The following is a 13,160-nucleotide window of genomic DNA, read 5'->3' on the forward strand; positions in this document are numbered from 1 at the left end:
CTCCCTGTGCTGTGGTGGGTATAGGAGAAATATAGTAACTAGAAATAGCCTACATGGAACCGCATAAAATCTGACACCTTTGCAAACTCTAGAGCTCATCTGAATCTGCAGTTTTTCTTTCAACACTGGGGAAAAGGAAAGTATTGTACAGCCTGAGCCAGGGCAACTGCTACAGCCACTAACAGTGGACTCATGGGAAAGTGGAGAAACAGTAAAGAGATCCTTTTACTTTTATTTACCCATTCCTACTAGTCTTCATTTATATTTGGCTAGTCATAGTAGATGCAGCTGTTGGTGGTGAGCAGGATTTTATTCAAATTGGTGGGACTGGGAGGATTAAAGGGTAAATTAAAAACTTGTCCAAGATGTCATCTGACCTTTAACCCCAGCGAAACTGCAAAAGGACTATGGTTCCAGCTCCCCTGCCCCTTGCAAATAATCCATAGAAATTAACTGATATATTTTCAGAATTGAAAGTTCAATGCAAATGACACCCTGTTTTAAACATTCCATTGGAAAACAGCAAAGAAAGAGTGCAGAATGCAAAAGTGTTTGTAATATTTTCCTAGTTATCCTTTTTTTAAAAAAAAAAACATGCTTATGTTGTTTTGCTGAAAAATTAAATACCACAACTATGGTGTGGAATTAAACATGGCTTAAAAATAGCATCTGAATGAAGTATTGTCTTAATTTTGTCTCTGAAAAATTGTCCATTTGTATGCTTCTTAAAAGTGTCTGTTTATTTAAGAGTAATTGCTGTCTTAACAGGTTTTTTTTCTTTTGGTGGTTCTGGGCTGATAACCCTGTGCTTTTCACCCTCCCTCTCTCACTGCATTAAGTGTGTACAACAGCTTACTGCTAGTGAAACCACTACAAAGCTCTTCATACCAACCATGCTGTTTGTTTGCAGAGGAAGGTCAGGCACTGTTCTTGACTCATATGGCACACTAAAATTGGTGGAAATAAAAAAGAAAATGACTGTCTCATATTAGAAATAGCTATGCAGCCTAGGTTTTGAACAGTTGTGGTCATAAGACACTAAACTGTTTTTGTAAGAGTAGAAGTGTTAATATTAGTGACTTGGGAATTTCCAATTTGGAAAATTAAATTTGACATTAGCTCCTGATTTCCTCCTGTATTTCATTTGCATACAGTATTCTTCCCTTTTTGTCCTCAATTGTTCTTTTATGTTGCTCTGTGACCTGAAAAGGACAATAATTGGGTATAGGCTTCTTTTCTTTGTTTCTTTATCATGAATAAAGGCCTGAAACAGGTCCTTTTTTTTCTTTTTCTTTTCCCCCCAGCCCCATTCTTACAACTCTTAGGAATATCAAATCTTGTCGTCTCTTTTTTTGCTAGAAGTCTTCTTAAAGGCCCCAGGGAACTAGTATGAGAGCTTTCTCAGCCCTTAAACGAAGGCATGGGTGCACTGCTGAATCTTTAACAAAGATCTTTTCTTTCAACTAATTTTTGGTGTAATCAGGGTCTGAATGAATTCCCCTTACAGCTAGCTGGGATGGGGAGAGGCTCTAGGAACACACTGTATTTACATGTTTCAGAGTAGCAGCCGTGTTAGTCTGTATCCAAAAAAAAAGAGTACTTGTGGCACCTTAGAGACTAACAAATTTATTTGAACATAAGCTTTCGTGAGCTACAGCTCACTTTGTTGCTCACGAAAGCTTATGCTCAAATAAATTTGTTAGTCTCTAAGGCGCCACAAGTATTCCTTTTCTTTTTGTATTTATATGAACACACCTAACTCTGCTTAGATATTTAGCAGATACAGCGGTGTTGCTCAAAGTGATCAACCTTGGCTGGTGTTGAGTTACAAATCACTTTAGTACTGAATGCAGGGGTAGTGAAATGCTGTTAACAATGTTGTTTTCATTATTGTAGGAATACAGGGGAAGCAAGACTATGCTTAACCTGTCTCAAATGAGGGGGTCACCCTCAGCTGAAAGGACCTAGTTACTCCAAGGGCTCGAATGCCAGAGCCCTGTGAAAGTAAGAGGCGTGAGGACAGGTGTTCTGGCTGGGAGTAAGGACCCTCCCCACAAGGGTTCTCTCTGGACTGGTTTAACCTGTTTCCCCCCATGCACGCACACACTCTGTTCAAAGAAAGAACTAAATATACTTTGTTAGGAGCCTCTTTGGGCTTCTCTACACTGCCAAGTTGTTGACAAAACAGATTGCTCCTCCTGACAAAACGAACACTGCTCGTGGGACTGGAAGTATTTTGTTGGTAAAAGTGCAGACAAAGAGCGTTTACACACACCGACATTTAGCAACAAGGCTGTGTCAACACAGCCTTGTCACTAAAACCTGCATGGTGTAGACAAGCCCCTTGTTATTTTAAATGCTCAATCAGACCTGAAATCAGTTGTGGTAGGACTGTGTTTCTGCCCTGCCTGCTAAGAGCTAAAAATCACTGAGAGCTGAGATCACTTGAGATGGGCAGTGTTTCTGCCCAGCCTGTAAAGAGCTGACAATGACTCAGCCCTGGTCTACACTACACTAGGAGTTTAGGTCAAATTTAGCAGTGTTAAATCAATGTAAACCTGCACCCGTCCACACTATGAAGCCCTTTTTTTCGACTTAAGGGGCTCTTAAAATCTATTTCCTTAATCCACCTCTGACAAGTGGATTAGCGCTTAAATAAGCTTTGCCGGGTCGAATTTGGGGTACTGTGGACGCAATTAGACGGTATTGGCCTCCGGGAGCTATCCCAGAGTGCTTTATTGTGACCGCTCTGGACAGCACTCTCAACTCAGATGCACTGGCCAGGTAGACAGGAAAAGGCCCGCAAACTTTTGAATTTCAATTTCCTGTTTGCATGGTCACCTGCAGCTTGCCACGCTGGCCAGAGCTCACCAGCAGAGGTGACCATGCAGAGCTCATCAGCAGAGGTGACCATGATGGAGTCCCAGAATCGCAAAAGAGCTCCAGCATGGACCGAATAGGAGGTACGGGATCTGATCGCTGTATGGGGAGAGGAATCCGTGCTATCAGAACTCCGTTCCAGTTTTCGAAATGCCAAAACATTTGTCAAAATCTCCCAGGGCATGAAGGACAGAGGCCATAACAGGGACCCGAAGCAATGCCACATGAAACTTAAGGAGCTGAGGCAAGCCTACTAGAAAACCAGAGAGGCAAACGGCAGCTCCATGGCAGAGCCCCAAACATGTCGCTTCTATGATGAGCTGCATGCCACTTTAGGGGGTTCAGCTACCACTACCCCAGCCGTGTTGTTTGACTCCTTCAATGGAGATGGAGGCAACACAGAAGCAGGTTTTGGGGACAAGGAAGATGATGATGATGAAGTTGTAGATAGGTCAAAGCAAGCAAGCAGAGAAACCAGTTTTCCCGACAGCCAGGAACTGTTTCTCACCCTGGACTTGGAGGTAGTCCCCCCCGAACCCACCCAAGGCTGCCTCCTGGACCTGCCAGGTGGAGAAGGGACCTCTGGTGAGTGTACCTTTTAAAATACTATACATGGTTTAAAAGCAAGCATGTTTAATGATTAATTTCTCCTGGCATTTGCAGCTCTCCTGGATGTACTCCCAAAGCCTTTGCAAAAGGTTTCTCGGGAGGGCAGCCTTATTCCACCCACCATGGTAGGACACTTTACCACACCAGGCCAGTAGCACATACTCAGGAATCATTGTAGAACAAAGCATTGCAGTGTATGTTTGCTGGCATTCAAACAACATCTGTTCTTTATCTCTCTGTGTTATCCTCAGGAGAGTGAGATATCATTCATGGTCACCTTGTTGAAATAGGGTGCTTTTCTTAAGGGAACATTCAGAGGTGCCCGTTCCTGCTGGGCTGTTTGCCTGTGGCTGAACAGAAATGTTCCCCGCTGTTAGCCATGGGGGGGAGGGGGAGGGGCTAGCCACGTGGTTGGGGGAGGCAAAACGCGACCTTGGAATGAAAGCACATGTGCTGTGTATGTAATGTTAACAGCAAGGTTTACCGTGAAAGAGTGTAGCCATTGTTCTAGAAAATGTGTCTTTTTAAATACCACTGCCTCTTTTTTTTTTCTCCACTAGCTGCATGTGTTTCAATGATCACAGGATTTTCTCTTTCCCAGAGGCTAGTGAAGATCAGAAGGCGAAAAAACCGCACTCGTGATGAAATGTTCTCTGAGCTCATGCTGTCCTCCCACTCTGACATAGCACAGATGAATGCGTGGAGGCAGACAATGTCAGAGTTCAGGAAAGCACAATATGACCAGGAGGAGAGGTGGCGGGCTGAAGAAAGTAAGTGGAGGGCTGGAGAGAGGGGTGAAGCTGAAAGGTGGCAGCAGCGTGATGAGAGGAAGCACAATTCAATGCTGAGGCTGCTGGAGGATCAAATCAATATGCTCCAGCGTATGGCTGAGCTGCAGGAAAGGCAGCAGGAGCACAGACCGCCGCTACAGACCCTGTGTAACCAACCGCCCTCCTCCCCAAGTTCCATAGCCTCCTCACCCAGATGCTCAAGAATGCGGTGGGGCAGCCTCCAGCCACCCGGCCACTCCACCCCAGAGGATTGCCCAAGCAACAGAAGGCTGGTATTCAATAAGTTTTAAAGTGCCGTGTGGCCTTGTCCTTCCCTCCTCCACCACCCCTCCTGGGCTACCTTGGTAGTTATCCCCCTATTTGTGTGACAAATTAATAAAGAATGCATGAATGTGAAGCAACAATGACTTTATTGCCTCTGCAAGCGGTGATCGAAGGGAGGAGGGGAGGGTGGTTAGCTTACAGGGAAGTAGAGTGAACCAAGGGGCGGGGGGTTTCATCAAGGAGAAACGAAAAGAACTTTCACAGCATAGTCTGTCCAGTCATGAAACTGGTTTTCAAAGCTTCTCTGATGTGCACCGCGCCCTCCTGTGCTCTTCTAACCGCCCTGGTGTCTGGCTGTGCGTAACCAGCAGCCAGGCAATTTGCCTCAACCTCCCACCCACCATAAACATCTCCCCCTTACTCTCACAGATATTGTGGAGCGCACAGCAAGCAGTAATAACAGTGGGAATATTGGTTTCGCTGAGGTCTAAGCGAGTCAGTAAACTGCGCCAGCGCGCCTTTAAACGTCCAAATGCACATTCTACCACCATTCTGCACTTGCTCAGCCTGTAGTTGAACAGCTCCTGACTATTGTCCAGGCTGCCTGTGTACGGCTTCATGAGCCAGGGCATTAAGGGGTAGGCTGGGTCCCCAAGGATACATATAGGCATTTCAACGTCCCCAACGGTTATTTTCTGATCTGGGAACAAAGTCCCTTCTTGCAGCTTTTGAAACAGACCAGAGTTCCTGAAGATGCGAGCGTCATGTACCTTTCCCGGCCATCCCACGTTGATGCTGGTGAAACGTCCCTTGTGATCCACCAGTGCTTGCAGCACTATTGAAAAGTACCCCTTGCGGTTTATGTACTTGCCGGCTTGGTGCTCCAGTGCCAAGATAGGGATATGGGTTCTGTCTATGGTCCCACCACAGTTAGGGAATCCCATTGCAGCAAAGCCATCCACTATGACCTGCACATTTCCCAGGGTCACTACCCTTGATAACAGCAGATCTTTGATTGCATTGGCTACTTGCATCACAGCAGCCCCCACAGTAGATTTGCCCTCTCCAAATTGATTCCCGACTTACCGGTAGCTGTCTGGCATTGCAAGCTTCCACAGGGCTATTGCCACTCGCTTCTCAACTGTGAGGGCTGCTCTCATCTTGGTATTCTTGCACCTCTGGGCAGGGGAAAGCAAGTCACAAAGTTCCATGAAAGTGCCCTTACGCATGCGAAAGTTTTGCAACCACTGGGAATCGTCCCAGACCTGCAACACTATGCGGTCCCACCAGTCTGTGCTTCTTTCCCGAGCCCAAAATCAGTGTTCCACAGCATGAACCTGCCCCATTAGGACCATGATTCCCACATTGCCAGGGCCCGTGCTTTGAGAGAAGTCTGTGTCCATGTCCTCATCACTCACATCACCGCACTAACATCGCCTACTCGCCCGGTTTCACTTTGCCAGGTTCTGGTGCTGCATATACTGCTGGATAATGCGCGTGGTGTTTAATGTGCTCCTAATTGCCAAAGTGATCTGAGCGGGCTCCATGCTTGCCGTGGTATGGCGTCTGCACAGAAAAAAGGCGCGGAACGATTGTCTGCCATTGCCCTGACGGAGGGAGGGGTGACTGACGACATGGCTTACAGGGTTGGCTTACAGGGAATTAAAATCAACAAAGGGGGTGGCTTTGCAAGAAACTGAATGGCCCCCTCAAGGATAGAACTCAAAACCGGGTTTAGCAGGCCGTTGATTTCACAGAAGGAAGGAGAAAATGAATACAAAACAAATCTGATCTATTTCTTGTTTTGAGCCACTTCATCTGTCTTTATACATCTTGCTGGCAGCAGACTGTGCAGTATGACCACTAGCCATCATCATCTCCTGGGTGCTCGGCAGAAGACGGTGCAGTATGACAACGAGCCATCATCTTCTGCTGGCTGGAGGTTAAAAGACAGCGCACTGCCGGTAGGAGTGAACCGCCACGAGATGAAACAAGGGAAATGACCTGGCTGAGTCACTCCCATGTTTGCCCAGGCACCCGATTAAAAGAGCACCCAGGACTACGTCGACGACAGCTACCAATCATACTGCACTGTCTGCTGCCAAAAGGCAATGGGTTGCTGCTGCTGTATAGCAATGCAGTACCACGTCTGCCAGCACCCAGGAGACATACGGTGACGGTTACCTGAGCGGGCTCCATGCTTGCCGTGGTATGGCGTCTGCACAGGTAACTCAAGAAAAAAGGCGCAAAACGATTGTCTGCCCTTGCCTTCACGGAGGGAGGGAGGGAACGGGGGCCTGACGATATGTACCCAGAACCACCCGCGACAATGTTTTAGCCCCATCAGGCACTGGGATTTCTATTCAGAATTCAAATGGGCGGCAGAGACTGCGGGAACTGTGGGATAGCCACCCACAGTGCAATGCTCCGGAAGTCGACGGTTGCCTCGGTACTGTGGATACACTCTGCCGACTACATGCACTTAGAGCATTTGTGTGGGGACGCACACAATCAACTGTATAAAACCGCTTTCTACAAAACCGACTTCTATAAATTCGACCTAATTTCGTAGTGTAGACATACCCTAAGAGATTGATGTGCAGAGATCACAGCAGAGAGGCAGGTGGCCGCAGAAGGTGGCAGCAGATAGTCGGCTGGCGGTGAGCGGCTAGCAGGACGGCTGACAGAGAGGTGCAGCGAGAGGCCAGCAGGGGTGGCTGGCGGAGAGGTGCACTGAGTGGCCAAGAGGGCGCCTGGCAGAAAGGGGCAGTGAACGAGTGTCTGAGCAGCAGAGCGAGTAAGGTGCCTCTTTACCCGCCCCTTCCACCCAGCGTGGGAGGTGATCTCTGCAGATGCACCTCTGAACTCTGGGTCTGCACTAGGGTGACCAGATGTCCCAATTTTATAGGGACAGTCCTCATATTTGAGGCTTTTTCTTATTTAGTCGCCAATTACCGCCCATCCCCTGTCCCGATTTTTCATACTTGCTATCTGGTCACCCTCTGTTTCACACTTGCTATCTGGTCATCCTCTGCACTGACCAAGGACAGCAACTGTCAGTGGGGTGCAGAGAAGGGTTGGGCACATGAAAGGGCCTTTTGGGTTGCTGGATTTAAGAACCTGAGGGAAAGAGGACACTGCCCAACTTACTTGGGGGTGGGTCATTTGCTCATGGTTTATGTTTATGAACCCTGGTAGCGGTGTTTTCCCAAATTTAATGCTGAGTTACTTTCCTCCCTTTTTTAAAAGTTTATTTTCTACACTCAGACTCTGTGCTTGCAAGAGGGCAAGTATTACCTCTCAGAGGCACCCAGGGGTGATGTGTAATTTCCCCAGGTTACTGGGTGGGGTCTTGAGCCAATTCTGTGTTGTATTGATGGAAAGGAACCCCTAGATATTGAACTTGGCCCTGGCTGCTGCTGGGTCCGCCTGGCAGAAGGGTTACATTGGGCTAAATAAATTTTAACAAAAAATCCCCACCAAAGCTTTAGTTGGACTCCAAATAATTCCCAATTATTGAGATTTACTTCCTTGTTACTTGTGATGGCGTAGTCCTACTAGTTCTTCAGTTGTTTATAAAGTCTCCCGTGAAAAAGAAGGGTAGGCAAGAAGTGAATTTCCAATGTTAAGAAGCAATCCAGGAAAAACACATCAGACTGTATTTATACATAACAGGAGGGCAAAAAATATTATTACCACCTTTGTATAGGTCACTTTTTAACAACTGTCATGTTCTTTTCTAGCCTTGGTTGTATTTCAGGGGTAGGCAAAGTGATTCCTTCTAGAGTATATAATATTTGTGAAGTGCTATGACATGAAAGGTGCTATTTAAATATAAGACAGAGCATCAGTAAAAGAACATAGATATAGGCTGCATATGGTAGATATCCAAAAGGTAACCCATCTCTACTGATAATACAAATATCTAATATACTAATTTTATGCTCACTAGATTTACTGCTGCTCAATGCAACTGGATTAGGGAAAAGACTCTTTGTCCCATGTGAGCAAAGAGTATGTTCAGTGTAAATAGGTTGCATTTTACTAATCAATGTGCTCCACTGAGTTTATCCAGGTAAATTAAAAAAAAGCCTAGCAAATCTACAAAAATACCTTCAACTCCTAGACATCAAGACTATTTCCAATACTCTGACCTCCCACCCCGTCAGAATCCCCAAGTGAGAGAAGATGTCCCATTTTACGTATATTTTCTGTGTATAGCCCTCATTTCATGGGGCCTGACTCTTGAACCATATCTATCTGTCAGATACGGTGTTATTATGTGTTCTGTGACATTAAAAATCAAGTTTAATTAAAAAATCAAAAGCAAACTGATGAAAGATGAGGATATGTGTATTATATGGTAAGGAGAAAAGGTATGTGGAAATAGTCATAATGTCACAAAGTGGGTCACAAAGGCTAAAGGGTCTCTATGGATCCATATTCAGGCTGTGGTCCTTCTGAGGCTTTACTTGATTGGATGATCAGCTTTGGGGTCCTATCCTGCTTCTATAGAGGTCAACAGATGTTTGGCTATTGACTTCAGTGAAAATAGGATTGGACCTAACTAGTTTCCCATTGGACTTGTTTCTTCAGTTTTTTATCAAATGTTTTGTTCTCCTTTTATAAAATCTTGCAATGAACTCATCAGACTCTAGAGATCCCCAAAGTGTTCACTTGTGAGTTTATCTTCCTTTCAAAATTCTTCTTCACTAGAAACAACACCTCCAAGCACTCCCTCTGACTGTATGCCTGAGTGGTGGCATGAGAGTGACACTCTATGGCTAAAGAAGAGAAATGCAGTTTCATCCAACTTGATCCAATTTCTGTGCAGCTGAGTGAAATAGAGCAGGAAGGTTCTGTATGAAGTGACCCAGCAGCTAGTGTGATGGCTATTACCCCTAAAGTCCACTGAAAACAGGGGTACAACCCAACAAAAGCCTGTTCAGTTTATGTAATTCAGATCTGTCTTAGAGACTGGAACTAGAAAGGCAAGACAACTGGGTCTCTTTTATTACGCTGAAAGGAAAAAATTTACAGAGTCATAGAGTTTAAGGCCACAATGGACCACCAGACCATCTAGTCTGACCTCCTGTATATCACCGACCATCAAAATCACCCAGCACTTGCATACTAAACCCAACAACTGAAATTAGACCTAAATATACAGCCCACAGGAGAATAGAATATTGTGCCCACAGGCAAAGATTAGGAGAGAGCAAAGTGTACTTGTGGCTGAGGCCCCCACAATGGCAGGGAAATGATTATGTGAGGTATATCCAGATAATCCAGGCAAGTGACCTGAACCCACATGCTACAGAGGAAGGTGAAACCCCACCCCCAACCCCCCCAAGTCCCTGTCAATCTGACCTGGGGGAAAATTTCTTCCCAACCCCACATATAGTGATCAGTTAGGCCTTGAACATGTGAGTCACAACCAGCCAACCAAGCACCTGAGAGGCAGAATGCTTGGTACCATGGGCGGCGGGTGGACCCCCTCACTTTGGGGAGGCTAGCCTTGCGGTCCCGCCCCTGCTGCCCTCCTCAGCAGGAGCTCTGATCCCCCTCAACCCCACCGCCCATGGCCAGAGAAGCCCCGGGCAGGTTGGAACCCTGATACCCCCCCAACACCGCCGCCAGAGGAGCCCCGGGCTGGCCCCAGTCCTGAGCTGATCCCAGCCGGCCAACCGACCCAAGCCCTGAGCCAGCCTGAGCAACCCCAACCCAGAGTCTCGCAGCAACAGCTCCAGCCCGGGAAGGCAGAGCCTTCCTTGTCCTATTATATCCACCGCCCATGCTTGCTACCACCTCAGAACCCTGGTCCACCCCATTCAATGTCACATCTCCAGCCATGACCATCACTGATGCTTCAGAAGAAGGAGACCAAAAGGATTGCAATACATGTGACATGTCATCTCTTTTCATTCCCGTCCTCTTACCTCTGATAGCACCCACAAAAAAACAGACAAAACAATACAAAGAAAACCCCTGCAAAGATTTATACTAGGGCTGTCGATTAATCACAGTTAACTCATGTGATTAACTAAAAAAAAAAAAATCACTATTTAAAAAATTAATCGCTATTATTCGCAGTTTTCATTGCACGGTTAAACAATAGAATACCAATTTAAATGTATTAAATATTTTGGATGTTTTTCTACATTTTCAAATATATTGATTTCAATTACAACACAGAATATAAAGTGTACAGTGCTCACTTTATCTTATTATTTTTAATTATAAATATTTGCACTGTAAAAATGATAAACAAAAGAAATAGTATTTTGCAATTCACCTCATGGAAGTACTGTAGCGCAATCTCTTTATTGTGAAAGTGCAATTTATGAATGTAGGGTTTTTTTGTTACATAACTGCACTTTAAAACAATAGAATGTAAAACTTTAGCGTTTACAGTTCCATTCAGTCCTGCTTCTTGTTCAGCCAACTGCTAAGACAAACAAGTTTATTTACATTTATAGGAGATAATGCTAGCTTTGCTTCAGCATTCTGTCACACACACTCCCTGTGTACAGCCTACTGACAGCATATTAGCAATCTTTGATTATACAATAAACTGGGTAGAATGCACTGGAGAAAAGAAAGCATGTGCTCCCTGTTCAATGAATGAGAACTAGGAAACAGAGGGAGGGTCTTCATTCCTATGTACCCCTATTTGATTTTATATATTGATTCATACAGAACCTTTGGTTTGCCTTAAAGCTCATTACAGAATTGTGAGTGTATTTTCACTCCACTTAGTGGAGGTGTCTGCAAAGACCTGTTTTAAGTCTAATTCTTCTGTGGCAATGAGTGCCGCATAATGGACAATGCTTCATATGGTTTAGTGGTGCTTACTGTTTTGTATGTCTAAGGCCATGTCTACAGTACAAACTTTGGTCAACACAAGTTACGTCAGCATAAAGCCACCGCAGTTAGTATACTGCTTGTGTATGTGTGGATACTTGGCTCCTTGCATCGGCACAACACGTACTCACCAGGAGTGCTTGTGTTGATGCATGGTGCAGTGCACCATGGATAGGTATCCCAGTATGCAACCTGCCATCATCCAGTGCACTGGCTTTTGAGTAGTTTTGGCAATGCACGCTGGGGCAGAAATGAGTCATGCATGGGTGACTGGGAGCAAGGGGTCAACTTCTCAGGGTGCAACTGTGTCCATTTCATAATGTCAGCTATATCCCATTATTTTTGTACCTTTTAAAAAAAATTCATGAACCCACACAGCTCTCCTGGCTGTCTGCCATCTCTGACAGAAGCATGGAGCCTGCACAGCTGTGCACTATTGTCATAATCATTGCAAGCCCAGAACACATGATCCTCTGCTATTTGCAGAGTTGTTTGAAGAACTGAATTAAAGGGTAACATGATGATTTCTTGGAGGCTAGATTGCTGTGTGACATAGCAAGAACCAAATCAAAGTTGGTGGTGGTGTTCACAGAGCAGCTGCAGATGGTGGTGTGCTGCTTTTGGACCCAGGAAATTAGCACTGACTGGTGATATCACATCATAATCCAGGTTTGGGTTTATGAGCAGTGCTTATAAATCAGGCCACATTCCTGAATACGTGTGCTGAACTCACCCCAGCTCTCCCATGCAGGGACACCAAATTGAGAGCTGCACTGACAAAAGAGAAGCAAGTGGCGACTGCACTGCAGAAACTTGCAATGCTGAATGCTACCAGTCAGTGGGAAATCATTTTGGAGTTGGAAAATCCACTGTGGGACTGTGATCATGTACGTGTGCAAGGCCATTAATCGTCTCCTGCTGCACAGGACTGTGACTCAGCAACGTGTAGGAACATAGTAGCTGGATTTGCAGCAATGGGGTTCTTGAACTGCAGTCTATTGCTCCACTGCAGTTTGAGAATCCCATTACTGCAAATTCAGGCACTATGTCTGGCACATTGCTGTTCATGTCAGGGGTCTGTGAGTCAGGCTTATCAGAGGTATCCGTGGTGGTATGTGGGGTTGAAATGGGGTCTCCACCAAGTATGACTGTTGGCCTTCCTGGCCTTCCGGTATGCTTACATACTTCCTTCACTTTCATACAGCACTGCTGCTGGTCCTTGTTGTACTCCTTCTCCTGCATCCCTCGTGCAATCTTCTTGTAGATGTCCATATTTCTCCAGCTGGTCCATAACTGTGCCTGCACAGCCTCTTCTCCTCACAGACTTAGGAGAGCCACTATTTCCTGTCTACTCCAAGCCGGTGCACATCTGGAGCATGTAGCCAGCATGGTCTGCTGTCAGTTGCACACAACAATGGGGAGCTGCTAGGTGTGCTTGCCAAGCTGGATAATCAGGACAAGCCATTTGAAAAATCTGTGGGGCTTTAAAGAGGATGTGGGGCTTCTGGTCTCCATGATCCCTGGGCAGTAGAGTTCACAATTGTGACCAGAGTAGTCAGTGTCAGGCATTGTAAGACAGATGCTGGAGGACTGTTAGGGTTGACATAAATAGTGTCTATACTTGTGCTGTGTTTACCTCAGTACATTGACCAAGGCTCAACACTAGTTAGGGAGGTGGTGTGACTGTCGCTGTAATGGGGTGCTTACATAAGTGGGAGACAAATTTAAGTGTAGACACATACACAACTAGGT

This window comes from Lepidochelys olivacea (assembly GCF_965140295.1).
Source record: "Lepidochelys olivacea isolate rLepOli2 genome assembly, chromosome: 1".
In the NCBI taxonomy this organism is placed as follows: Eukaryota; Metazoa; Chordata; order Testudines; family Cheloniidae; genus Lepidochelys; species Lepidochelys olivacea.